The sequence below is a fragment of the Lepidochelys olivacea genome, assembly GCF_965140295.1.
Source record: "Lepidochelys olivacea isolate rLepOli2 genome assembly, chromosome: 1".
Classification (NCBI taxonomy): Eukaryota; Metazoa; Chordata; order Testudines; family Cheloniidae; genus Lepidochelys; species Lepidochelys olivacea.
This window is the reverse complement of record NC_140411.1, coordinates 115,685,681-115,711,940: the sequence shown is the minus strand read 5'-3', so window position 1 is coordinate 115,711,940 and position 26,260 is coordinate 115,685,681. Positions and strand designations below refer to the sequence as shown.

At 42.6% G+C, this 26,260-nt stretch overlaps 1 protein-coding gene across 2 annotated transcripts in view; it reads right to left on the bottom strand.

Annotated features, from left to right (window-relative positions):
• Positions 1-16,067, bottom strand: part of ST6GAL2 (ST6 beta-galactoside alpha-2,6-sialyltransferase 2) — a 255,452-nt gene extending 239,385 nt beyond the window's left edge. Inside the window, exon 1 of one of the 2 annotated variants that reach the window (XM_084641481.1) lies at positions 15,921-16,067. The gene's annotated coding sequence lies outside the window, so the exon portion shown is untranslated. The remainder of the gene's footprint in view (positions 1-15,920) is intronic. The other variant, XM_084641483.1, reaches the window with a different exon arrangement.
• Positions 16,068-26,260: the final 10,193 nt, after the last annotated feature.

Below are 26,260 nucleotides of genomic sequence, written 5' to 3'. Positions count from 1 at the left end.
AGTAATTTATTATCAGGAAGACATTCCCCCCTGCCACTTCCCCCATGTGAAATGTATTATAGGCCTTTGTTTGGTTGGTTTGTGTTTTGGCTTCCTCCAAAACCAGATATTGGCCTCTGCTTGAAGTGTCGGAATTGATTTATGCCTTCCCAACAAAAGAAAACAAAGAAAGAACCCTGGCATCTTTTTCTTATCTAATGATGACAATAAGCAGTAGCTGTTAGTTGAAAATAGCACAGATGAGGAAAACAAAACAAAAAGAAAAACCAAGGCCTGATGCAGTGAAACATTATTCATGCTAGTCCTTGCTCATGCCGGCAGTTTCATTGACTTGAATAGGACTACTCACATAAGTAACAAATATTCAAGGGTTGGAGGGCTAGAGCCTCACTCCTCATACATTTCCTTTGTACAGGTGGGTTGTAACATTAGAGCCCTAAAATTTATATTGTAAAAGTGAACATTTGGTGTAGGCTCTGAGGCCAACTTTCTCAAAAATAGGAGTCTAATGTTTAGGCTCCTAAATCCACATTTAGTGCTTAGCACTTTTGAAAATCAGATTGCTTATTTAGGTGCCGAGATATGCAGTTAGTAGCCTATTTTTGAAAATCTTGGCCACACTTCTTGTTTTGCATTGTATAGCTAAAACAGCCTTACTGTCCTCTTTTTATAGTGTAAAACCAAAAATGGTACTACTATAAATATACAGTAAATCGTACTGCATAACTCCTTCAAACAATTCATATCCCGTGCAAAGGGGGCAATCCTGGGTTAGCAACATGAGAGCACTGTAATAAATTAGAGAGTTAAAATATTTTATCTAAATTCAAATATTTGAATCTAAATTCCTTTATCTATATTAACTCCACAAGTTTACATATAGGTCTCTGTTATTCTTATATGGTGAGCCAGAGCATACATCTTTCCAGCAATAAAAACATCTATCCTGAAACTGGAAGTTCTGCAAAAGCAGTGCTAATGCTAACATTTTCTGAACCTATGGGACAGCCACACAATTTTCCATAAAGTATAACCAAGAAAGACAGAGCCTTTGACAACCATGCTGTCGCTATCTGCCAAACCCGCACTTTCAAGGCTGTATGAATCTTCTAAATAAAAGATCACAGATTATATTGTCAGGCGCAAATCTCACAATGTGCTTTTCCTTGCAAAGCTAAATTGATTGATTTTTCATCTACTATAGGGATACAAATTCCCCAGGCTCAAACTGATAGCACCTTGTGGGCTTTTCTGGTTCCTGATCCCAGTGGGATAATATCTTCAGATTCATCCTGGTACTTTAGCACTTGGAGTACATTGGAGTTGTAGAGTTCAAATCCATTTGGCTTAACTATTTGTAACATTGTTTAAAAACAGGTTTCAGAGTAACAGCCGTGTTAGTCGGTATTCGCAAAAAGAAAAGGAGTACTTGTGGCACCTTAGAGACTAACCAATTTATTTGAGCATGAGCTTTCGTGAGCTACAGCTCACTTCATCGGATGCATGCCGTGGAAACTGCAGAAGACATTATATATACACAGAGAATATGAAACAATACCTCCTCCCACCCCACTGTCCTGCTGATAATAGCTTATCTAAAGTGATCATCAGGTGGGCCATTTCCAGCACAAATCCAGGTTTTCTCACCCTCCACCCCCCCACACAAATTCACTCTCCTGCTGGTGATAGCCCATCCAAAGTGTGTGTATGGGGGTGGGGGGAATGTGAGAAAACCTGGATTTGTGCAGGAAATAGCCAGACTTGATTATCATGCACATTGTGTAAAGAGTTGTCACTTTGGATGGGCTATCACCAGCAGGAGAGTGAATTTGTGTGGCGGGGTGGAGGGTGAGAAAACCTGGATTTGTGCTGGAAATGGCCCACCTGATGATCACTTTAGATAAGCTATTATCAGCAGGACAGTGGGGTGGGAGGAGGTATTGTTTCATATTCTCTGTGTATATATAATGTCTTCTGCAGTTTCCACGGCATGCATCCGATGAAGTGAGCTGTAGCTCACGAAAGCTTATGCTCAAATAAATTGGTTAGTCTCTAAGGTGCCACAAGTACTCCTTTTCTTATTGTTTAAAAACCTGCTTTTGATTCTGATGCTGTCTCATTACTGTCTTATCTTTCAAACATTGGACAGTACCAAGTGTCCCCTACTTAGAGACATAATGAAAATAACAGTTTAAATCTTCCTTAGTTAACTGTAATAGGCTCTAATTAATTAAATCCATCCCTGTACATCTGCTTTCTTTTATAGTTGGTACAGAAAACTGATAATTTGCTCAGGGTGAACAGAAGAAAAATCTTTTTTGCACGGGTCATTGATTAGGGACTTACTGTTTTCCTGGCATAAAGAATGTTCCTGTAGCATCTGTGTTACATCGAACTTCAGCCATTGTGGGGCTTGAATATCGATCACCTTACACTTTGTGTAAACTCTTATAATGATGCATGGCACACCAGTGTGACTAGACAGCTCACAAGGGGTGGAGGAGAAAGAGGTGTATGCCCCCCGACCCCGCCTTCTATATGGTGGTGTTGGCTTAGCACTGGAGTTAGCATATTCTATATCTCCAAAAGGAAGGTATAAGAGCATCTCCTTGCTGTGCTCACTGAGGGCCTGAGTCAACATGGTCAATGGGAAGACTCATGTTAATTTTGCCTGTATTTGGATCAGGCCACAAGTTCTCAAAAGACATGCTGCCTGCACTTCTCATCTGCAAGCAGGATGCCTCCTGGAGTGGTGCCTTCTCACACCTTTCCTTAACCAGTTCTCTCTTTAAATGCTACAATTCAGCTCAGTATGTTTAAAATACTCTGGTAGAGGCCCTGTGTACTTGGCATCCTGTTAAGTTCAGCTGAAGCTGTATAAATCAGATCTGAACTTGCCATGTGCAAATATGCCCAAGGAACAAATAATTTCATCACCATTTCACAAAGCTGAAGCACTGGTCACTTGACTTGCCCCAACATTCTACCCTCATCCTAACTGAATTAAAAACAAACAGTAAAGGCATCCAGCGCTACTCAGTCAGTGTTACTAAGAAGGCCCCCCAAGAAATCATGACTGTTCAGTCAATGGTGCACCCTCACATGCAGGCTATGTGAGGAGCGCACATGACAGCTACCAGCAGGAGAACCTGCTCCCAAGTGACAAGAGGGGGCATAGGGATGGGACGCAGGTTAATTTAAAGCCTCCTGTAAGATCTACTAAGCTGTTTCAGTTGGCACAATTAGGCTTCCATAACAAGGGAGAACAGCTGCCCCCACTAGTCATTTCCTATAGGGGGTGTGGGGGGGGGGATCTGCGCATGATTCTGTATCTCTCCTTATCACTATGAAATACTTGTTTCAACAGATTCTCTTACCTGGTTTTGAACTGAGTATCTTCAAGTGTCTGAGAAACAATATGTTTTTCTTCCTCTGCTTCCGCACCCTTCTCTTGGTACTGCTAAAGCATCCCTTCTAGAGATGACTTAAGTCTGGGACTCATAAAAATACCTTCTAAAGAGCATTTCCCCTCCCTTTACTTTTATAATGGATCAGATTACACCTAGCATCAGGTATTTTCATTACTATTTCCAAGGGAAGATACTTCTACACCTTTCCCTCGTTTCAGTTACACAAAAAGAAAACTGTTTTTAATACCAATATATCAAAGAATCTCTCTCTTTCTCACACACACACACACACGCACTAAAATAACATCATTAAGGTTGCAGAGTCAAGCTCTGAAAAGTTAGGAAATGACAGAATTAAGGTTGCCTGTGTAAGTCTTCCCCTTGCCCAGCCAGTCCTAGTCATTCTCTCCCACTCTCCTTGCTCAGCCGTTCCCAGTTCTTCCCAGCAATTTGTCCCCAGTGTCCTTGCTCAGCCAGTCCCATTTGCCCCCCTCCCAGCTCCTCATCTGAGCCATTTCCCTCCCCCACTCCAAAATCCTAGTCTCTAGTTGCCCCTCCTTCTGCCCATGTTCCCTTTCCCCACTGGCTGCCAGTCACAGTCTCCCTGCCTGGACTCCTCATCCAAGCTCAGTGTCTCCCCACAACCTAATTCCAGCTTCTTGTCCTAGCCTCTTTACCCAGCCAGTTCCAGGTTTATCCCCTGCACACCACTCTTCATCACATCTGTCCCACTCACCCACCCCCTCCACCTCCTGAATTCAGAGTTTTACAAAGGGAAGTGTTAGGCAGCCTAATAATAGGCAATATGCCCAGCCCCACGGATTAATATCATCCAGGGTGTGAGCAGTTCAGGCCAGGGGCTTTGTCTTTATCTTTGTCTGTAAGGCACCAGAAAGGTATCTGAAAGGCTAAGTAGTTCTGCCTCCTACCTTGGCTATGGTAATAAGAAAATGGTTTTGTTTCAGGAAAAAGTTGAAAAACTAGGACCTGATGCTTCTTCCCTTGAAGTCAACAGCAAAACTTCCATTGATTTCAGTGGGACAGGATCAGGCCCCGGTTGAACAACTTTCTATGTCTCTCACTCCTCTTTGCAACACATGATCCCCGGCCCAAGAAGTTTCTCACTGATGAGGGCAGAGAATGTTTGTAGGAGCTCCTTGTTAAAACACAGGCCATAAATCTGTGCTCTGTCAGGCACAGGCAGGCAGCTGTGGCTTCTCTGCAGAGTTCCAGCAGAAAAGGCTTATCACCGGAAGCTCCTCCAGTCATTTTGATGGGTTGTCTTGGGGCCTGCGTGGACTAAGAACCCACTTGTGCCAATGGGCCTGACTAGGAAATTTTCCAATGAAACAGAGTTTCGTCAGTAAGTGCCAGTTCGTCAAACTTGAAATTTCTTGCAGAAGTGAGTTGAGTTTGCTAAACTCCACTGCATCACAGGAAGGGACCCTGCTGCAACCCTGCTAATGTTCCAGTAGAAGCCTGCCTTGTTCCCTGCCAGTTCTCCTGATGGGCTGCTGGGGATCCTCACCAAGAGTATCGCCCTGTGCCAGGGACTTGGGCTTACAGGATCTGTGGCTCTGGGGCAGCCCCACCAGGCAGACTGCCACTGGGCTAGAGACCCAGAGCTTTCAAGCTCTCTGGCCAGCTGGCTCCCAGCAGCACGGACTGAAATTGACATTCTTGTCAGTGTCTGTCATAAATATAAAGGGAAGGGTAAACACGTTTAAAATCCCTCCTGGCCAGAGGAAAAACCCTTTCACCTGTAAAGGGTTAAGAAGCTAGGATAACCTCGCTGGCACCTGACCACAATGACCAATGAGGAGACAAGATACTTTCAAAGCTGGAGGTGGGGAGAAACAAAGGGTCTGTGTCTGTCTGTGTGATGCTTTGGCCGGGGACAGAACAGGAATGGAGTCTTAGAACTTAGTAAGTAATCTAGCTAGATATGCATTAGATTCTGTTTTCTTTAAATGGCTGAGAAAATAAGCTGTGCTGAATGGAATGGATATTCCTGTTTTTGTGTCTTTTTGTAACTTAAGGTTTAGCCTAGAGGGATTCTCTCTGTTTTGAATCTAATTACCCTGTAAGGTATTTACCATCCTGATTTTACAGAGGTGATTCTTTTTACTTTTTCTCCTATTAAAATTCTTCTTTTAAGAAACTGAATGTTTTTCATTGTTCTTAAGATCCAAGGGTTTGGGTCTGTGTTCACCTATGCAAATTGGTGAGGATTTTTATCAAACCTTCCCCAGAAAAAAAGTGGGTAAGATTTGGGAGGATTTGGGGGGGGGGGGAAGACATTTCCAAACGAACTCTTTCTCAGTAACCAGTGTTAGACATTTGGTGGTGGCAGCGAAAGTCCAAGGGCAAAAGGTAAAATAGTTTGTACCTTGGGGAAGTTTTAACCTAAGCTGGTAAAAGTAAGCTTAGGAGGTTTTCATGCAGGTCCCCACATCTGTACCCTAGCGTTCAGAGTAGGGAAGGAACCTTGACAGTGTCATTATACTAAAAGGTAATAGCAGCTTTGAAACTGACAAGAATGTCAATTTCAGACAACACCTGCTGGTCTAGGAAGTGTTTTTTTTTTAAGAAAAAAGTTGAAAAACTAGGCCCTGATCCTTGGAAGTCAACAGCAAAACTTCCACTGGTTTCAGTGGGGCAGGAGTGGCTCCTAGTGAACAGCTTTCTGTCTCTCACTCCTTAAATCAAAGACCATGTGTTGGTGTTTCCAAAATGAAGTTTTTTGGGGCTTTCTGGTTTGTGAAAAATTTAAGTGTCAAAAATTCTTGCAAAAGCAGAAATCCCAAATTTCAGCTAGCTTTAGTCCCCCCAGCCCCATCCCTTTTCAGGTCTCAAAGCGTGCTACATTTCTATGGTACTATTTACTGAATTGAAAAAGATAAGCATAAAGTATTAGTTGTTATATAACTATCAAGTCATTGTGCTGTAAATCTGAGTGATGGGAGTTAATATCACAGTAATATTTTTTTATTGTGAAATCATTGTTAAAAATCACAGCTGCTTCAAACTGTGCAAGATGCTGGATTTGATGGACCACTGATTGAGCTCATATGGCACCTCTTATGCTATTACTATACTTAAAATATTTGTATGCGAATATTTTACACAGAGGAGTGGGGGTGGCTGTGCATTGTGTGTGCGAATGTGTGATCTTCATTCTAGGTGACTGCTATGTTAAAACCAAAGAGATTGCTAGCTCTTAGTGAGAAAACAAAAACCCCACTGTCACCAGAGAGCAACTGAGGACCCCATAAGTTGCTGTTGCCCAGTGCCATTTTTTTGTCCAACTGGAAAAAATGAGCAAACGACTATTTTCACCCTGCTATGCTCAGTCTATGATGAATCTCCCTCCCCGCCACATAACTGTAAAGTGACCCAGTTTAGGTTCATAATCCAGATGGACGATTACTGAGTCCACAGATCTTAAATGAGAGAGGCAAGGAATGCAGCTTACTTGTTTAAATTACTGTACTCAAGAGTCCAAATTGTGTGTCATATGTATCTCCTTAAGTAAGTCATGTGAGCAGTTTCTCTCTTATTAAGACAGACCAAAGGCCTTTAATAACAGTAGCGCTGAAAAGAAAGGATCCTGTTGTAAATAGTGTTTTGATTTAGTCTGACCCTTCCGTAGTGGAATCAAAACTTAGTAGAAAATAACTGAAGCTGTGATTGTCCTTTGCATGTCACTGATTTGAACAGACTTCACAAGGCAGTGGTTCTATGATCTGGAGCCATTTACTCTGATATACTTTCAATTCATACTTTTTAAAAATAAAACATGACAGTGTCGGAGTCAGATGCAGATGTCCTGAGTTTGTGTGAGAATTGCTGTGAGGCACAGCTGACAGTGGGTATGTACAGATACAGCTCTATATGCGTTTATTCAAGAAATTCTTAACTCCAACATACTAGCACTGAACATCCCCAAACTTTGGGTAAGATCAGATCCAGAGTAGAACTTTGCAATTCTGCCTCCTCTCTAATAATTAACATACAACACCACACATTGCTTGTGGTTGAGATGTAAGGGCCTTTACTCAGAAGAATATATGTATCTGGGTAGGATAGTCATTTGTTAGGAAAAAGTAAACCTCATGCCCCCAGTAGCTCAGTTCTCTGCAGCACATGCCATAAACTGAACTATTGGAGGCATGAGGAAATCATTGTAGATAATCAAGTGTAGTTTATCTGATTTATGCTTGTGGTACACAGATTTTCTAACTTAAATAGACAATCGTTATAGCCATTGTCCTTATCTGCAAGCAGCAATGTTCCAAAAATTGAACACATTATAGAACTGAGGTGCTACTGGCAACAATTAAATGAATGGGATAAGTCCCCTCACCGTACCCTGGAGCAGATCTTGGTTTTGTTCTGTTCGAGTCCCAAACCATACACAATGGAATCAAATCTCAGAAAAACATGTGATTGTCCTTATTTTTGTCTTTTAGTTTGCTTTTATTACAAATCACCTCAAGGGATGACAAACTAAAAAGGTGGCAGTCAGCCGAAGGAGAGGAGCACTGTGCGCCTGCCTTAGAAATGTACAACAGCAGGATATTCAACTTGAAAAATGTGCCCAAAAGGATTCCAGGGAGCTCTGTAATGAGAGTGAGGCAGTAATTCACATATGTGTCATGGTCTGGAGTTGCTTTAGAAGTGTAATACAATGGTGCTTTCCAATAAATAAAGCAGAGCATGAATGCTTGTCTGCATTGCATGCTGTTCTCATACAGAAATCAGTTTTCCATTTTTTATTTTTAAATATAACATTGGACCTCTTTGCAAATTCTAAGTAAGCACTGCTGTTTGCTGACATGAACAGCTGATTCTGTAAACTTTACTTCAGAAAGTGCAGGTAATGGCTATAAGGAATTCAATCAATAAATAAGTTCTCTCTTCATTGCTGAGAGAAGTCACCACCAAATGACTGTTTAATTCTCTAAAGGTGGCTAACTGTATTCTGTCATTTTGGGGAGGGGTGGATGACATTTGAATCTGAAAGCCATGAGCAGGAGAGAAGCAACCAGTAAAACTATTTCCCTGGAGATCTATCAGAGGGTTTGCAGATCACCATAGACGCAAGGCACTGTTTGCAAGTGTAATATCTGTAGAAAGATTAAAGAGGAGCAAGAACAGAATTTGAGCTCCAGGACGGGGTGAGTAGACATATCTGCTCCACCTGTGATTTCTGACTCACATCTGCTTAGTTAACTGTCAAAAACAAGTTTTTAATATTGTCACTTCTGCAGAGCCAATATAACTGTCAAAGAAATCTGTATTCCTCAGGCATCATCAATATCATCATCGCATACATTTCCAAACTCTTAGATTCCAGAATTGCTATTATTGGTCTTTACGTGTGTGTGTGTGTGTGTGTGTGTATTTTTTTACTTGTAAAAGGTGTCAAATGAATAGGTGTGGAGACTGAAGCCCTCTTTGACCACTGAACAGGTACAACATGGGCAATAACACCTGTAACAGATGTATTCCTCTGCTCAGTGTCCTGGAAGGACCACTTCTGAAGGTCATTGGCATCATTAAGCCATTGGCTGAGACTGCGAAGGATGTCCATTACTGTCATGTGTAGAACATATTATCTCTATACCGTAGCACCTGCAGGCCTCAACCAAGATCAGGGACTGCATATGTTAGGTACTATGCATTCATCTAGGAGATAGTCTCTTCCCCAAAGAGTTTACAGTATGAGTAAACAACACAGATAAAGAGTGGGACAAAAGAAGTTTTATCTCTGTTTTGAAGATGGGGGATAGCACTGCTTTTTTATGTTGTAAACACTAGGAACTGCACCTGCAGGGTCAGACTCCCATAAACGGAATTGTTTACCAGTGTTTTACATTTGCAAATAGCATTTTAATACATTCAGAAAAAAGATGGGAATGGCATTCCTCTGTGTCAACTCCCTAAGTTCTATGGCATTGTATTAAACCATATTGCATCTGAGTGTTTGTCAAGTATGATATGGAAGTGGCTAATGCTGCAGTCAAACATTTTTCAAAGGTAACACCAGCTTTCTTATTGCATTTACCAAATATATCTACATAGAATGATATTTTGTAAGACATGAATCAACACAGCATATGCTACAATGCTTTAACTTTGTTTTCATAATTGAAAGAAGCTGCTTTACAAGCATCTGTTCTAGTCCTGGGGATGTATCTTGCCATAGTTTCCCACTGAAAACTCCAACTGAAGTCACTGAGATTTTTCTGGATAAAAAAAGGATGACAGACTCTGGCTTCTAGTCTTTTAGCGCTGGTTGTGCTCTTTGAAACCTAATAATGCATCTTATTCCTATTTTAATTTATTTTGAAGTAAGTGAGCTTCACCTGCTTAAAGCTGGGATTACAAAGCTGTGGTTAAGGGAATGTGCAGAGCCACTATACTGTTGTTTCCTGGTGCAGGTCTCATTTTTTGTTTCTGTATTTTGGAGCAGGGGTGTCTTGTTCTCTGGGATAATGAGTGCATATATGCCCTGTGCTGTGTTCTAAAATGTTCCCGATACAGCTTCTCCAATGCTTAATTTGTAATGAAAGAGTTGCCAGGGCTCAAAGCAATTTTCTTTGCATTCATAACTGATGCAGCAAGCCCAGAAGTGACGAATCTACGAACTGCCAAGCCCAGAGGTGCCTGGGCTCAGCCCTGGCAAACCCTGCCACAGATAACACACTGAGCTTCTCTCTTTGCAGAATATGTAAAGTGAAAATATGTTGGAAACTGTTTCTAATCCAACATACCCTATGCATTTATGATGCATCCATCAGGATTTTTCCGAGTATAGTCACAACACACAAAAGTCACCCCACACTATGAATACCTTTTTGAAAACAGGTGCTTGTCATAGTCACCAGATCATCTAGTCTGGGTTCCTGTAAATCACAGGCCACTAACATCCCCAGGCACCACCAACTAAACCCAAAAACTGGAATTAGATCATAGTATTACAGCCCTCTGGGGACTAAACGCTTATGTGTCACAGGCAGAGAACTGGAGGGACTGGGGTGCACCAATGCCTAAGGCCCCTGCAATGGGAGGGAGTTGATTAAGTGCCCAGATAATCCTGGCAAGTGGTCCACACCTCATGCTGCAGAGGAAGGCAAAAACCTTAAGGTCCGGGAATTCCTTCCTTATCCCACATATGGCAGTCAGTTAGACCCTGAGCATGCAAGCAAGATCAAGCCAGCCAAGTACCTGAGGGAGCAACTGAGCTTCATAAGTTTCTGGTGCAATTAGGTTTTCCACAATGGTATATGGCCCTCCTGGAACTGCTAACAGCAAATATCTCCAACAGCTAAAGATGGGACACTAGCAGGGGAAGGGATCTGAGTTGCTACAGAGAACTCTTATCCAGCTGTCTGACTGGTGGGTCTTACCCACATGCTCAACTCTAATGTATCTTCATATTTAGGGTTGGGAAGGAATTTTTCCCCAAGTCAGATTGGCAGAGACTCCCACCTTCCACTGCAGCATGGGGCACTGTGACAGGATCTCTGGGCTACAACTTAGAACTGGGGTATTGCTGTGCCCCCTTAACTCTCCAGCCTGGGTTGTCTCTCACAATGCTTTGCTAGTGACAAACAGCAAACCCCTCCAAACTCACTTAGTACAACAGCATGTGGAGCCCCACACCCAGCTAAATTACGTAAGTGCTCCCTGAGCCACTCATGAATCATACAGAGAAAGGCACCAGCAAATCTCCCCAGCCTCCAGCCTTGCACCCCCAAAATATACCATCTTGCATTGATCATCAGCCTGGCCATTGTAAGTTCATTACCCAGTCTGCCCCTCCCTTGATGTAGAGAGGACACACACAAGCCTTTGTAAACTGAGCTGCAATATCCCAAGCACTTCAAGCAAAACACACTGTTTTAGGTAAAATATAAAACAGATTTATTAGCTATAGAAAGATAGATTTTAAGTGATTGTAAGTGGTAGGCACAAAAGGTCAGAGATAGTTACCAAAGAATATAAAAGGTAAGTGGACAGTCTAAGTCTTAAACTTTATTAGACTAGGCAATATGTGGGTCAAGCAATTTCTCACCCCACTGGACATTGCAGTTAGGTTATAGTTCTTAATACATGGGCTTTCTCTTTAAGCCTGGGACCAGTCTCCTCAGTTCAAGTCTTTGTCCTCCAGTGTTCTCGTTGCTTCCAGCAAAGGTGGGGGAGGAGAAAGGTAAAAGCATAATGCCACTGTCCCCTATTTTATATCCTCAGTCCATGTGCCTGGAAAACACTAACGCAGACATATCCTGGTGGGCTTTGCTAAGTTACAGAGTTGAGCAATCCCCTATTGTATGATGCTTATGCAGCCCTCTTACAGCATTGTAAATCCCTTGATTACAACTCCCCTGTTAATTAATGGTCACTTAACACCCTCCTGGGAGTAGATCACCACCTAGCAGTAGAAACTCTCTAACTTACAACATATTTCAGTAACAACCATACAGCAAAATCTCATAACTTCATACACAGTAATGATATACATATTTGGACAGAATAATGGATTTCAGCAGATCATGACCTTTCATATGGTATCTTACATGGCGTGCTATGTATGAAATATATCATAATTATATGACAGGGTGAATATTTTTTCCAGGGTGCTGCTTTGAGGTACAAAATGCTACAGGCATGGGTCACTTTCTGGTGTAAACTAGAGTAAAGGGTGGAGTCTCTAATTTGAAGTCTTTAAATCAAGATTTGAGGACGTCAGTAACTCAACCAGAAGTTATGGGCCTATTACAGGAGTGAAGAGGTGAGATTCTGTGGCCTGTGATGTGCAGGAGGTCAAACTAGATGATCATGATGGTCCCTTCTGACTTCGAAGTCTATGAGAGAATGCTCAGAGCACTGGCCCACCTCGCCCAGTTGCCCATCGTCAACTATGGCTGTCCCTGACGATTCAGAAAAAGGAAGAAGAAAAAAGAAAACCAACAATCAAACAGCCCCCACAAACCCAGAAGACAATGGAGGTAACATTCCCTTCCTGATCCCTGCAGGTGACTGGCTGAAGCCCTGCAGTTTGAGATTTTAGCCATGAACTGGAAGAAACTATCCAAGGCTGATGAGTGATGCACCTCCTGACAAGCAACCCCATCATACAATCCCACTCATAAATTTGTCAAGCCCTATCTTAAAATGAATTAAGTTGTCCACTAGGAGTTGTGATGAGCACCCTTATGATAGCTAAGTGATGGGTACTGAAATGCTTTGATAGATTCAATATATAAAAACAGAGGGGAGTAATGAAAATCTGTCATATAGATGTGTGAAAAACTAGAAACAATTTAGAGGAGCTCTTTGCCAGTGCTTGAACATCTGGCATTTTCTGCTTCATGAATTGTAATCTTTGATGAGGATGAGAGGGAGGAGGGGCATTTCAAGCTGAAGGAGCAACAGAGGAAATTTTTGATGAAAACCCATGTTGGCTTGGAGGTATGTTGAAATCTCTGTGGCTGTGTCTTATGCTGGCTGTGTCTGAAGATTCTGTATAGCATTAAACTTTATAGGACAAAGGCTCATATTAGTAACCTAGGAGGTGCTTGGCATTCAGAGATTCTAAGGCCAGAAGGGACCACTGTGATCATCTAGTCTGACCTCCTGCATAGCACAGGCCATAGAACTTCTCCACAATGATTCCTAGAGTGTATCTTTTAGAAAAATGTCCAATTTTGAATGTTGCTGGGGAATATCCCTGTTCTATGCTTGGTGGATTGGTTAAACCTTTACCTAGGATGGAATTCACATTTACTTTGTGTTACCTTGAGAGCAGGACAAAATTTTCCAAGTTTACGTTTATTGATAATTGCCCCCCCCCCCAAATGTGATTTTTGATTGAACCCACACGTGCTTTACAGGTTTTTTGACCATCTCTTATAACATGGGACAAAATGTGAGAATTAGGCATAGCTCTGCATTGGAGGCAGTGTGCGCTATCCATCCCTTCCCTAGCCTACCTAACACACAGGTGTGTGGGTGCAGAGAATGTATCAGCCTTTAGGATGGCTACACCAGTTTCTCAGGCATACCTAGCCCACTGTGTGAGAAGGCATGACACCATAACATCACTTTTGGCCTGCCTCTTCCCACTCCCTTTGGGGCAATGTGAAATACCAAATCACATGGAGGGAGCGTCACTTGTGCAAGGATGGAGGTGGGGTAAGACTCTTTGAGCACTTTGCCCCAGCACTCATGCAAGGATGAGCCACAATCTGGCCTGTAAAGACACATCCTGTGGTTAATACAGAACTTCTGTATCACCCAAGGCCCAATTCTGCTACCCTCACCAGTGCTGAGTAGCACTTTACTCTACAAGGAATAATACAGAAATCATTGGGAACTGCTCACAGAGTCTGAGTCTGCTCTGCAGGCATAAAGGAATTAAATCTGGCCCCAGAAAATGAGAGTTTTTTCCACAAACCTATTTTCTGTGAGGTTGGTTTGAGATTCGTGCTCATTGTTACATGGCAAAAGGGCCAACAGCAAAATCACCTGGTTAACAGGAAGAAGCTCAAGTATGAATTCAATACTCAGAACCAGATGTACCAGTAGCTAGGGCTCCCTAGTCCTCTACGGCCCCTAATTCCCTTTGTGCTGAAATTCTTTGTCATTACTGTAATTTTACTCTCATACATGTAGATAAAGCTGGCCCACAAAAGCAAAAAACCCTTCAAAAACGCACTGCGTAATTGTATTCAGCAGTGATGGAACTTAGATGTAAATGCAAGAAAAAATGGACTCTGCTTCCCATTTCTTTTACCCTATCTATTGCTCCCCTGTAGTACATTTAATGCACTAAATATCCTTGGCAATGATGCAATTTTAGCAATAATTTAGTTGGCTATTGACAGAGTAATGCTGGGTCTCCAAACCTGGAGCACATGGCACAGAAGCAGTCCTATTTATAAGTTCTATAGCTACTAGTTATACAAGCTCACTTATCAACTCCCTAGCTCAGTCTGTCAGCCTGTACCCTTCAGAATGATTCCTCCATCAATCTAATGTGAAATTACTGAGCGTGAGGAAGCAGTGCTTATTTTGTACTTTGCCAGTGAGCTGAGCTGTGTTCTTACACTAGCTTATAAAAGTTGCTCCTTAAACACTACAGATAAAGTCACCTGGAAAAAAAAAATCAATATGGTCCCTTTTGCCCTGAACAGGGAAAGTGAATATACCCACAGTGACTTGAAAGTAACCATTGTAGACCTAAAACCTAATCCTTAGATCTATCGTGTTTGTTCAGGGACAGAGAAAGTGATGACTAGGACACACAGCAGGAGTCTAAAATTATCACTGTATATTTTTTAGCTATAAGGAACAGCCCTCCTGACAGTTATAAATACAGCAGTGTCATCTATATGATCCAATGCACAGCTGTATCCAACAGAGATCTGGACTGGACTGACAGTAACTGATGAGTCCACAGCACCATGTCCTGATACTGATGCAGCTAGATTGGATTTATTTGTAAGGGAAGTAAACTTGGATTCAGTTAGGAGCCAATCCTTCTTTTATTTCCTATATTTAACCAACAGCCTCTAGTCCATTGCCAGTGCAGCTTGTTAACACCTTCTGAATCAAATTGTTCAAGCCTTGAGTTTCCTGGAAAGCTGTAATAACTGCACAATTCAAATCTAGCATTCACATTATCTTTGTTCTGCTAGGGCAGGAGAGCCATGACCTGACCTTTCAGCTAGGTGCTATCATTTCCTCTTGAGTCTAATGCACTTGATCCATGCTGTCAAGGTAAATAAAAATGCATGTCTGTCTGTGTGTGTGTGTATATATATATATATATATATAGAGAGAGAGAGAGAGAGAGAGAGAGAAGTGAATGACTGGGACAGCACCACTTATCAGCCAGATGACTAATAAAACATGTGACAAGCATACTTAACAAGCATACACATCAGCGATTTGAGCAGTAGATGTGCATTCCTTAGTTCTTTAGACTTTTCTTGAGCATAGTAAATCTGCACGGTAAGCAACAGAAGCAGGTAAAATAATGTGCATGCAAATAACAACCTCCCCCCCCACACACACACACTTCTCCTTTGTATCATTAGCTGTCATCCCTGTTCTGTTAAAAGTTCTACATTTCCAAAGCCATCCACCAGCAAGAAAACTAATTTTGTTACTCTGAGCCTTTTAACACATCCAGTACAATAAACAGACAAAAAGTGAAGGATAAAAGAATCATCTTGCAGTTCTAAGAAGCATTACCAATCTCATCTCTAGTCATTTTTTCAGCTCAGTTTTAAGCACTCCTTAATTTACTTAACGTTGCTCTTGAGCACATAGTACACTCCACACAATTTTTTGCATTGCAATGATACAGAAAAAGATTTAACACATTAAAAAAAAAAATCTTTCAACTCTAATTGATCTCATACAGCGCACAAGCTCTTCCCCCACCCTCTTCCTTTGCTGAGTTAATCTGCAGCTCTGTCAGCATAGGAGACTTACCAAAGGGTTTTCGAGGGGAGAATGCAGTTAGGCTCTCTTACACACTGGAATAGCTGCTACCCAGTAATGAAGCAGGAGCTGAGAAGTCTCACTCTTTCAAGAGCTATTCAGGTAGTGCAGCCAGCTTTCTCTAGCCCTCTGCATATACACAGACAGGCGCAGAGAGTGAGCGAGAGAGAGAGAGATGCAATAAACTGAGCATAATTAAGAGAGCTCCTTTCTACAAATTACAGAGGCAAGTGTTCCCTGTAGCAGGGTGGTTTCTTTAAAAAGCAGTCTCTTCCCAGGAAGCCTGCTCTTTAACTTTTTTTTTTAAATTGGAAAAAAAAATCTCTTTCTTGGAAATAAAGTCACTGATGTATTACAGTGAGGTTATTTTTCTTTTTTTATGATGAAAGTTTCATTGTGAAATTCAGTCTAGTTTGCAGTTGAATGAGAACCATCTCTGCTCTTTATAATCGAAGCAGCCTCTCAGCAAAGGGCCTTAGATCAACAGTCTCATGCATTTAATGACAGTATTTATGTAAGAAAGCATCTGCTCTAATAAATTCACCAGTTAGGGAGGTAATGGTTTAGTAAATATATATCAATGCCTTTTTCAACATACGCACCATGGGGAAAACAACAATGACGTGTAAATTAACATGAAGATTTGTAATAGACTTGAGGCACTTGAAAGAATTTTGAAGAAGGAAAATAAATAAATAATGCTCAGATAGGTAGGTTAGGTATCTAATACATGCCTAATATGTCTGATATAGGTGTTGGCTACTTGTCCCTAAGACATGTTGAGTAAAAAGTGTCAAGCAATTTCAGAATGTTATCGTATTTGGCAAGGAGATTTGAGGGATTAAAGAAAGTTAAATCTCCTACACAGATCCTTTCTTTATTAAATAATTCACTTTCTCTGTAGCTTTAAAAAATAGTCTTTGTTATATGTGGTGTCACCTTAGATAGAAAGCAGATGAAACTGTCCTGACCATAAGTAAAATAAGAAAGCATGTGTCTGTGTCACCCACACATAAAAAAGTCATTGATTTCCTTTAATTTAGTAATATCTGTTCTTTAGCGAATAATAGCTTTTGGCACCTTGGCACACTATAATATAGGGTCATTGTTGGGACAGATGCCACCTGGTGATGAAAAAAAAAAAGTTGGACATATTAATGCAACTTTCCCCCATCGGGCTCTCAAAACAGCCAGCATTACATTGCAGGACCCTTGTGTGAGGATACTTTCAAGGACTGCTGCTTGGTACAAGTGGATGATATTGTTAGAAGTAACTTTGTAATAAAGATGGAAATGGGAAGAAAAGGAGAGAGAAAATAATTAACAAAAGCCTATTGAAATAAGTCACTACAGAGAGACTCCTATATTGATAGTTCTATCTAAAACAGTTTAAAGCCCTATTTCTGAAAATCTCCCCGACACTTTTATTCAGCTAGCTAATCGTTGGAGAATGAAATTTTTTCCCCACACAGCTGTAAGCTCATGTTAATCTCTAAAGCATTAATCTGGTATTTAATTACTTTCCACAAAAGACAAATACTTCAGCAGCTTCACTGGCTTTATTGGGAGATCATGAAAGGTAAACTGGGCAGCAAGAGGCTATATCAGTGTTTTGACCCACTCCTACGGTTGGCTGGGCCTGGAATAAATATGAGTTCCCCACATTCAGTATTCCTATGCTGTACGCAAGAGGAGGAATGGCCTTGTTTTTAAAGCAGGTGACAGAACTCCCTGAATGACCTTGAACTTAGGGCCATATTTTCAAAAGGGGCCTCCAGTTGGGGATTGAATAGGGTAGACACCCAAAATTAGCTGACAGTGTTGAAAATGTAGGCCTTAACTTCTATGCCTGAGTTTTCCTCCCAACTACAGAATGGAGATAATACCTAGAATAGTTACATCTGATGGAATTCTCTATACACTATTTGCTGCATGGAAACCTGCCCTTGTGAATCATATGCTACATTTCTTCAGGCTCAGTGCTCAGTCTCATAGGCCAACCAAAGGCTGATGGCTTGAAGGGTCAGCAGGACTGCCCCTAAGATCAGAAGGGAGTAGTTCTGCCACACCACACCATGTCAAAGACCCTCAGGGAAAGTTCCCAGCTCCTCATAGGCTTCTGCAGATGCCCCTCACAATGCTAACACAGCATGGCTGGACTCTGAACACATTACCACACTGGAGGGACCTGGTGGGCCACAGGTAGGTGAAGAGCAATGAATGGCTGTCTCAGTAAGATCCACCCCTCATGGAACTTGTCAAGCAATATCATGAGGGGGAAAAAAAGGCCAATGCCAGACACTCTCATATCACTTGTTTATAAAATTAAATCTGACCGGCTTGAATGGCTGATACTTGACATCTTTTCCTGTTTGAAAATGAACTTTCTATCCCTCCAGCTACTTCTCCTTCCTGAGGTATTCATGTAGTGCCTCATGGAAGGAACAGAAAACAAAGAGGAAGAAGAAACTTTCATTGTCTTTAGAAAGAGCACAGGGGCTTAGCTCTTTTGGGAATATATGAACTCAATCTCTTCAGTGGTATAGCATGTGAAAAAATGCAGCTTACTCTAAAATGGCTGTGTGAGGTATAAGTGACGGGGCTGCAGAGAGATCTCCCATAAATTATTGCACAACTTTGAAAGAACTAACAAGTTACCTGTGAGCTGTGAATCTAATTTTACTATGCAAAAATCTCTGCCCGTAGGGCCATTTTCCTGATGTGTATTCAGTTGGTCATACTTCATTGATATAAACAAATTTCTTTGGCTCACCTGTTAATACCTAAATTTAAAAATTCAATATATATTATTAAAGCTATTGATCTCCTGTATATGCAGGCTCTTGAAGAATGATTCCCACTTTGTCGGGGATGTGCAAAGAAAAGTGTTTACAAAAACCTCTAAAATGAAAATCATAATTAATATGTTAGAGGAGGTCACTGGTATATCATCCTTTTTGTGTTCCGAGTGAAGATGCAGAGAGGTTACATGTAGTACATTATTCAGTTACCTTGAGAAGGTAAGTAAATAAAAATGCTTCACAAATATGAACTGTGAATTTCATATTATATGATGTTGCCAAAATGAAATCTCACTACCTGAAAATGCAAAAAATGTAGCAAATCTTAAAGCTTCTAGAATTGGTATGAAGGGCATGTGGAGATCTCTACAGTATTGTGGTACCTCCAAACAAGAAAGCACCTGGTGACCTGTGAAGAGAGCAGATGACTGGCGATCAGCCCAGCTGGAACTTGTATACTGATCAGTACTATCACTCACTAGTTCTCATTACCTGTCCATTTATACCATTTCCCCTCAAACCGAACCACTGTGCAGGTGATTCATTAGCAGGGGAGGTTATCCTGAGAAGCAGATTATTTGTTACTCCTGATATTACTCCTGGACAAAAACAAACAAAAACCACTCTGTTGACATGGAGTTAATGTTGAGAGTACATTTTGAGAATGTAACACCTTAGAGGGATGTTGAAATTATCTCACCACCAAAAATTCAAAGATGAGGTTACAATTAAAAATATCAAAATGCGTTAAAGTATGGAAAGGCACAACTAAGGTACCCAAACAACTTTAATTCTGCCCTATAGTGATACTATGTAATAGCCATAAAATTACAGCATGTGGTCCCAAATTAGACTAAGTTGATTTTTAAAAACAATGTTAGACCCCTACAGCCCTAGAACCCAGGCCTGTAGAGCTGCCATTATCTCCCTACTGCCACCAAGCAGCAGCTGTAACCAGCTTGTGGTCCATGGCCCCACAGCCTGCTGTGGAGACACACCATGGGAAGTCCCCCCTCAAGGAGTCTGACAGGCAGCAGCTTCATGGTTCCTGATTTGCTCCCCACCCTATATAAACCCAAGAGGCATTTCAGGAAGCATCCAAGCAACAGTGTGGATCTTCTGTAGCTGCCATGATCATTTCTGCTCAGAAACTCCTGTCTTTGACCTTGACTTGGACTTTGCCTCCTGACCCAGACCCTGAAACCTGACTGGGACTCAACCTTTGGCATCGACTCAGGCCTAAACTCCTCCACTACTGTCAGTCTCAGGTTTGCTCCAGCTTTGACCCCTGGTCCCAACTGCCCTTGTTGTGATCCTGACACATTTCCCCCTCTCATCACAAGACTCTCCAGTCTTGCACAGCTATGCAGGAGACCGAACAAAGTCTGGTCTTTAATAATTTTTCATTGCTGCACACGTCCAACTGTATATTTAAAAAAAGCATGTGGCTTTCAATGTACAACACAGATGAATTTATATAACTGATTTATGGCAGGGTGCTTTTCTTTGTACTACATTTAAAAAGACCATGGGCGGATTGTGTTCTTATTTACACATACATAAACTTGACAGTGGAGTTACTCCAGTTTTACCCCTATGCAAATAGGAACAGAATCTGGCTCACAGTGCAAAACTAATACAGCTAGTGCTGTCAAATGCAGAGTAGTGTATTAAAAGATAGATCTCTGACACACAGAGCCCTCTATCTATAAATATGGACTTGTGGCTTTTGTAACTTCAAGACAGAGTATCCCATCATGATGAACTCAAGGTTTTCAGAATCATATTTTGGTGCATTGGTATTTTGCAATTGGTGCCCAAACAGGTCTTTTTTCCAAAGCACAAGAGGAGCCTCTGGTAAACGTCAGTTTTTGACTCATAAGTTAGCACTAATGCACTACTAATGGCAAAACCACATTCCCAGAAAAGGTTATTAGGCTAAATAAAGTGAGTGTTTTTCTTTTCAAATGTCTACTAAGACTATTTCTCCACAGAGTGAAGGACCCTTCTAGCAACAACGTGGAGATGGTAAGAATGCATTTGAAGACTATCCGACCTTGTGGGTTTTCCCTTTCCTAGGGCCAGTTCTAGTTAACCCTTTGGAGATTAGGTGTAACATACAGAGCAAGGACAGAGCCCGTAGAGCTTCCACAGAAAGCTGGAGGAAGGGATGGGGAGGATCCTCCAAAGGGTGCACTGAAGGAACAATTAGAGAGGCCGGAAGTGAACCGGAAGAGAACGGAGCCAAGGGAAGACTTAAAGAAAAGAATGTGCATGACTGTCAAAGTCAACTGGCAGGTAAAGGAGGAGGAGGAGGGTTGTCATGGGGTACTGAACTCACCACTGGAGTACTTCCTTGTGGCTGCATCTGAGGATTAGCTCTGTCAGTCTCACACCCCGCCCTGCAGGTGCTCATTCCATCTCTCTCTCGGGACTCAACTGCTCTCTCTTCATGGCTTGGCCCTCCAACCAGGTCACTGTAGTTTCCTCCTTCTGGGGTGATTTGCATACCAAAGTCTCTGTACCAACTGTCCCAGGCGGTATTCCAATTGACTGTCTTAGAATCATAGAATATCAGGGTTGGAAGGGACCTCAGGATGTCATCTAGTCCAACCCCCTGCTCAAAGCAGGACCAATCCCCAACTAAATCATCCCAGCCAGGGCTTTGTCAAGCTGGGCCTTAAAAACCTCTAAGGATGGAGATTCCACCACCTCCCTAGGTAACCCATTCCAGTGTTTCACCACACTCCTAGTGGAATAGTAATATTCAACCTAGACCTCCCCCACTGCAACTTGAGACCATTGCTCCTTGTTCTGTCATCTGCCACCACTGAGAACAGCCAAGCTCCATCCTCTTTGGAACCCCACTTCAGGTAGTTGAAGGCTGCTGTCAAATCCCTCCTCACTCTTCTCTTCTGCAGAAGAATCAAGCCCACTTCCCTCAGCCTCTCCTCGTAACTCTTGTGTTCCAGTCCCCTAATAATTTTCATTGCCCTCCGCTGGACTCTCTCCAATTTGTCCACATCCTTTCTACAGTGGGAGGCCTAAAACTGGACTCAATACTCCGGATGTGGCCTCACCAATGCCGAATAGAGGGAATAATCACTTCCCTCGATCTGCTGGCAATTCTACTAATGCAGCCCAATATGCCGTTAGCCTTCTGGGCAACAAGGGGACTCTTGACTCATATCCAGCTTCTCGTCCACTGTAATCCCCAGATCCTTTTCTGCAGAACTGCTGCTTAGCCAGTTGGTCCCCAGCCTGTAGCGGTACATGGGATTCTTCCATCCTAAGTGCAAGACTCTGCACTTGTCCTTGTTGAACCTCATCAGATTTCTTTTGGCCCAATCCTCCAATTTGTCTAGGTCACTCTGGACTCTATCCCTACCCTCCAGCATGTCTACTTCTCCCCACAGTTTAGTGTCACCTGTGAACTTGCTGAGGGTGCGATCCATCCCATCAAAGATCATTAAAGAAGATGTTGAAGAAGACTAGGACAGACCCCTGGGGCACTCCACTTGATACCGGCTACCAACTAGACATCGAGCCGTTGATCACTACCTGTTGAAACCAATGATCTAGCCAGTTTTCTATCCACCTTATAGTCCATTCATCCAATCCATACTTTTTTAACTTGCTGGCAAGAATACTGTGGGATACCATATCAAAAGCTTTGCTAAAATCAAGATATATCGTGTCCACTGCTTTCCCCTCATCCACAGAGCCAGTTATCTCATCATAGAAGGCAATCAGGTTGGTCAGGCATGATTTGCCCTTGGTGAATCCATGTTGACTGTTCCTGATCACCTTCCTCTCTTCCAAGTAGTTCAAAATGGATTCCTTGATGACCTGCTCCATAATTTTTTCAAGGACTGAGGTGCAGCTGACCAGTCTGTAGTTCCCCGGATTCTCCTTCTTCCTTTTTTTAAACGATGCATGTATTTCAATGCTGTCCCTACAACAACAACAACACGGCAACCACCAATGACACCGTCAATCACTCCTTGCAGCCAAACCCCTCTCCCATGCCCATCCCCTCCTAGAGAAACAGTCAACAAATGCCCAATAATTGGTCACTTCATTGGAAAAAAAATCAAATCTGGGATCTGTCCGTCACTGTCTTTGCCCCAATGCTGGCTGGATACTATGGATCAACCATGTTTCCTTCAGGTGATACAATGATCAGCTCCTGATGGTATATTCCATAACAGCCACCTAACTCCCCCACCCAGTGCCAGCCTTTCCCACCCACAAAAAACTGGGCAACATCTTTTTAAACTCCCTGCTCAACACACACACACAAAATACTGACCCTCGATGCTGCCATTTACCCAGTGGCTGCTAGGGGAACCTAGACCTGCCCTCATCCCTGGGTTCCAGGCCAGGGACCCTACAACCAGCAACTAAGGTCTGCACTGTCCCACACCCTTCTGTTCTTTCCTACCTTGTATGTATCAGGCTCCTTTCCCACCTTCCTCCAGGCATAGTCTTTCCCTGTGGCTTTAAGCTTCCTCCTCTCCCTAGCCTTAGAGAGCATGACTGCAAACCTCCTCTCAGCAGCCACCTTCAGCTAGCTGGCTTTATACAAGCCCTGCCTGTTCCTGTCCAGGTGAGCTTCATCCTTTAATCATTGCTCTCTGGCTCCTCCTCTAGGTGCAGCTTAGGTAGGATAATTGACCCACCTAGCACCTTAACCCCTTCAGCGGCTGGTTGGGGACGAACACCCCACCACAAGGATGGCGCACTGTTTCTGAGATCAATCTAGAAAGAGGTCCTTAGAGACTTTGGTGAGAATAGTTTCAGTAGATTGCAAGGGGCGGGAGCTAGATTGGAGAGGGGTTAGGATGGAATTTGAGGAGAAGAACTCCAGACACTGAATGTAAACAGTGTGTTCAATGATCTTAGAGATGAAAGTGAGAAGGGGGGTGGGGTGGAAGTTGGAGAGGCAAGTGTGGTGTAGGGTGGAGTTTTTTTAAGATGAGAGAGACTAATGTATGCTTGTATCATGAGGGGAAAGAGCCAGAGGAGAGCGAGAGACTAAGGAGAAGAGTAAGAGACGGTCTTTCTCTTGCCTCACCATGCATGGATTTTGCAGTTTCTAATACAAGATTTTGTTGCTGTTGTTGGACGAGGCTATGTAAACATGGAAGGGAAGGCTGAAGAAATGAGTTTTACAGTTTGTTCTGAAGGTGCTGAAGTTCATGGTCATCCTGGTTTCTTCCAGACATGAGCTGCATACTTGTGGGCCCCTTGCCTAGAAGACTTGTGTGGGCCTGAGACAAAGCTGTGTAGTACAGTTCATTGCAGATGTCAGCATTCACTGGTGCTTTAGCCTTTAGGCACTGTTTTACTTAAAACAGCTGTCTATATAAAGTTTAACAAACAGTGAACAATATGCTAGCCCATCAGGAAATTGGACACCTATAGAACAGACAAGCCACAGTAGATCTAAGGGGCTGTTATTTTAGACTATTGGAAAAGATTTTTTCCAGATCTATTTTCATGGGCTAGGTCTTGATTTTTCTTTGTTGCAGAGAGGAGAGGTACAAACAAGATTTCACCGTTTTTCTTTTTTGTAAAATTTCATGGAGTATCCCCAAGTTTTTATAGTGTATGGCAGGGTCTATCAACAGGGGCAGGGATATCAGGGTCATACTACATCTGACCCTTTCTTGGCTGTAAGTCTGATCTTGTGTGAATAGTTGCACAAGGAAATTGGTTATACTTAGTAGTCATGACCACCACTGTAGAAAACCTGGAAGCAAGCTCTGTAGGTGCTCTAAGTGTTAGACCTATGCGAGGATCTAACACTCAGTGGGTTAATGTAGGAGGGAGACCCACATGTTCAGATCACAAAATGAACAAGGATCTTCACTCCCAGCCTGGAAGAGATGAAGTCAGACATGAGTTAGAGCAGGGCTTAAATTCAGCCGGAGCCATATGGAGCAGAGCTTCAGTAATTTTTTTTCAAACCCATGGGAGCCCTGGTGCACCCCACTGGGCTGAAGCCCAGAGATCCAAGCTCTGGGAAATACTCAGTGAGAATTTAAGACCTGGGTCAAAGGGAATACAGGGTAGTTCAGTTAAAGGGATTACGCTGAACAATAGATAACACTGTGAGGGTACAACATGAATTAGAATCCCAAACTCTCCCCCTGCAGGCTGGAATTCTGAGTTGGTGACTACTGTTAAGGGCTTTCCCTTCACCCTCCCCTGGTTCTTGTCATGCAGACAGAAAGCAAAAGACCAGAAGTCCGAAGTGCAGGCAATGCAAGGCTTATTGGGGTTAATCAAGCAAGCTTATCCATAGCTCTGCAGGCTGGTAGAACTTTTTTCCCCAGAGTCCCCCTTCCCTTCCTTAGCAGGCATAATTATACGTGTAATGCACACACTTGGTCCCACCCTTTACAATTTATGGTCATGTTCTGTTTTGGAAGGTCTTGGGTCTGGGGGTTTCAGTATCTTTTGTATCCCATGGGAGGGGCAAGGAGTGAGGTTGTGTTTCGGTCAGGGACAGGCATTTCTTTGGCTTTTAGTGTTTTATACCTCCCCCCCACCCCCCGCCATCCCCCTTGCCCATCCTGACTGGTTGCTAGACCTAATCTTCGGAGAGGAGTTCAGGGAGGACTGTCCTTCAATGTGCACTCGTATATTACACTCCCACTCTATCTAGCAACACTTTAGCTCTATCTCTTATCTCTTCTCCACCCATCTGCCTGTGGGCAGATGTAACACGCAGTGTCTTTGTTCACACATAGTAGTAAAAATATAAAAATATCAAAAGTCAAATGGGCAAACAAGACCCAAAATTCTATCTCAGGGAAATATATAGGCCTGAATACTACATTATGATCACTAATACTCCTAACACTTACTACAGGCCTGTGTCTGAGTGGTCCCTCCTGAGTCCCACTGTGTCTTGCTGAGCCCTAGCTTAGCCACCTGGCTACCTTAGGGCCATTAACTGAGTTCCCAGAGACTCTCTTGCAATACTCCCTTTTCAAATTGCTTTTCCTGGCTCCTCCCTTTCTGGGTCCTTACACTATCCTGGCTCAGGCCTCCTTTTCTCCAGACTGGATCGCTGGAGCCTCCTCCTCTGTCTTTAAGCCAGAAGCTGGCTCTCTCTCATTTGAGAAAGAAACTCTCGAGTTTCTCTCTCATTCCACACCGTGGAGCTTCCCCTGCTCTCCTCAGTGTCACAGATGCTGCCTCAACATTTTCCAAGCTGTCTCCCATTTCTAGTTCCACCTCCATCATGATCTGATTGGCTATGGGGAAGGGGCTCATCTGTGCATCAAAACATCAGTCTCTGGCAAGTCCCAAAGCTGTAGCAGCTCTGCCCACTGATTGAGAGGACAGTTGTGCTCCTTTCAAAGTCCACTACAATATTCTTCCTTCCACACGTGCAGTATGGAGTAGAGCTGAAAAGTTCATAATTTGCAGAAGAGGGAGGGGCAAAGCAGCTATGTTGCATATTCTCCCTCCTTCATAACCTTAATAACTGCCTTTCTTCCCTCTTCAGCATCTATG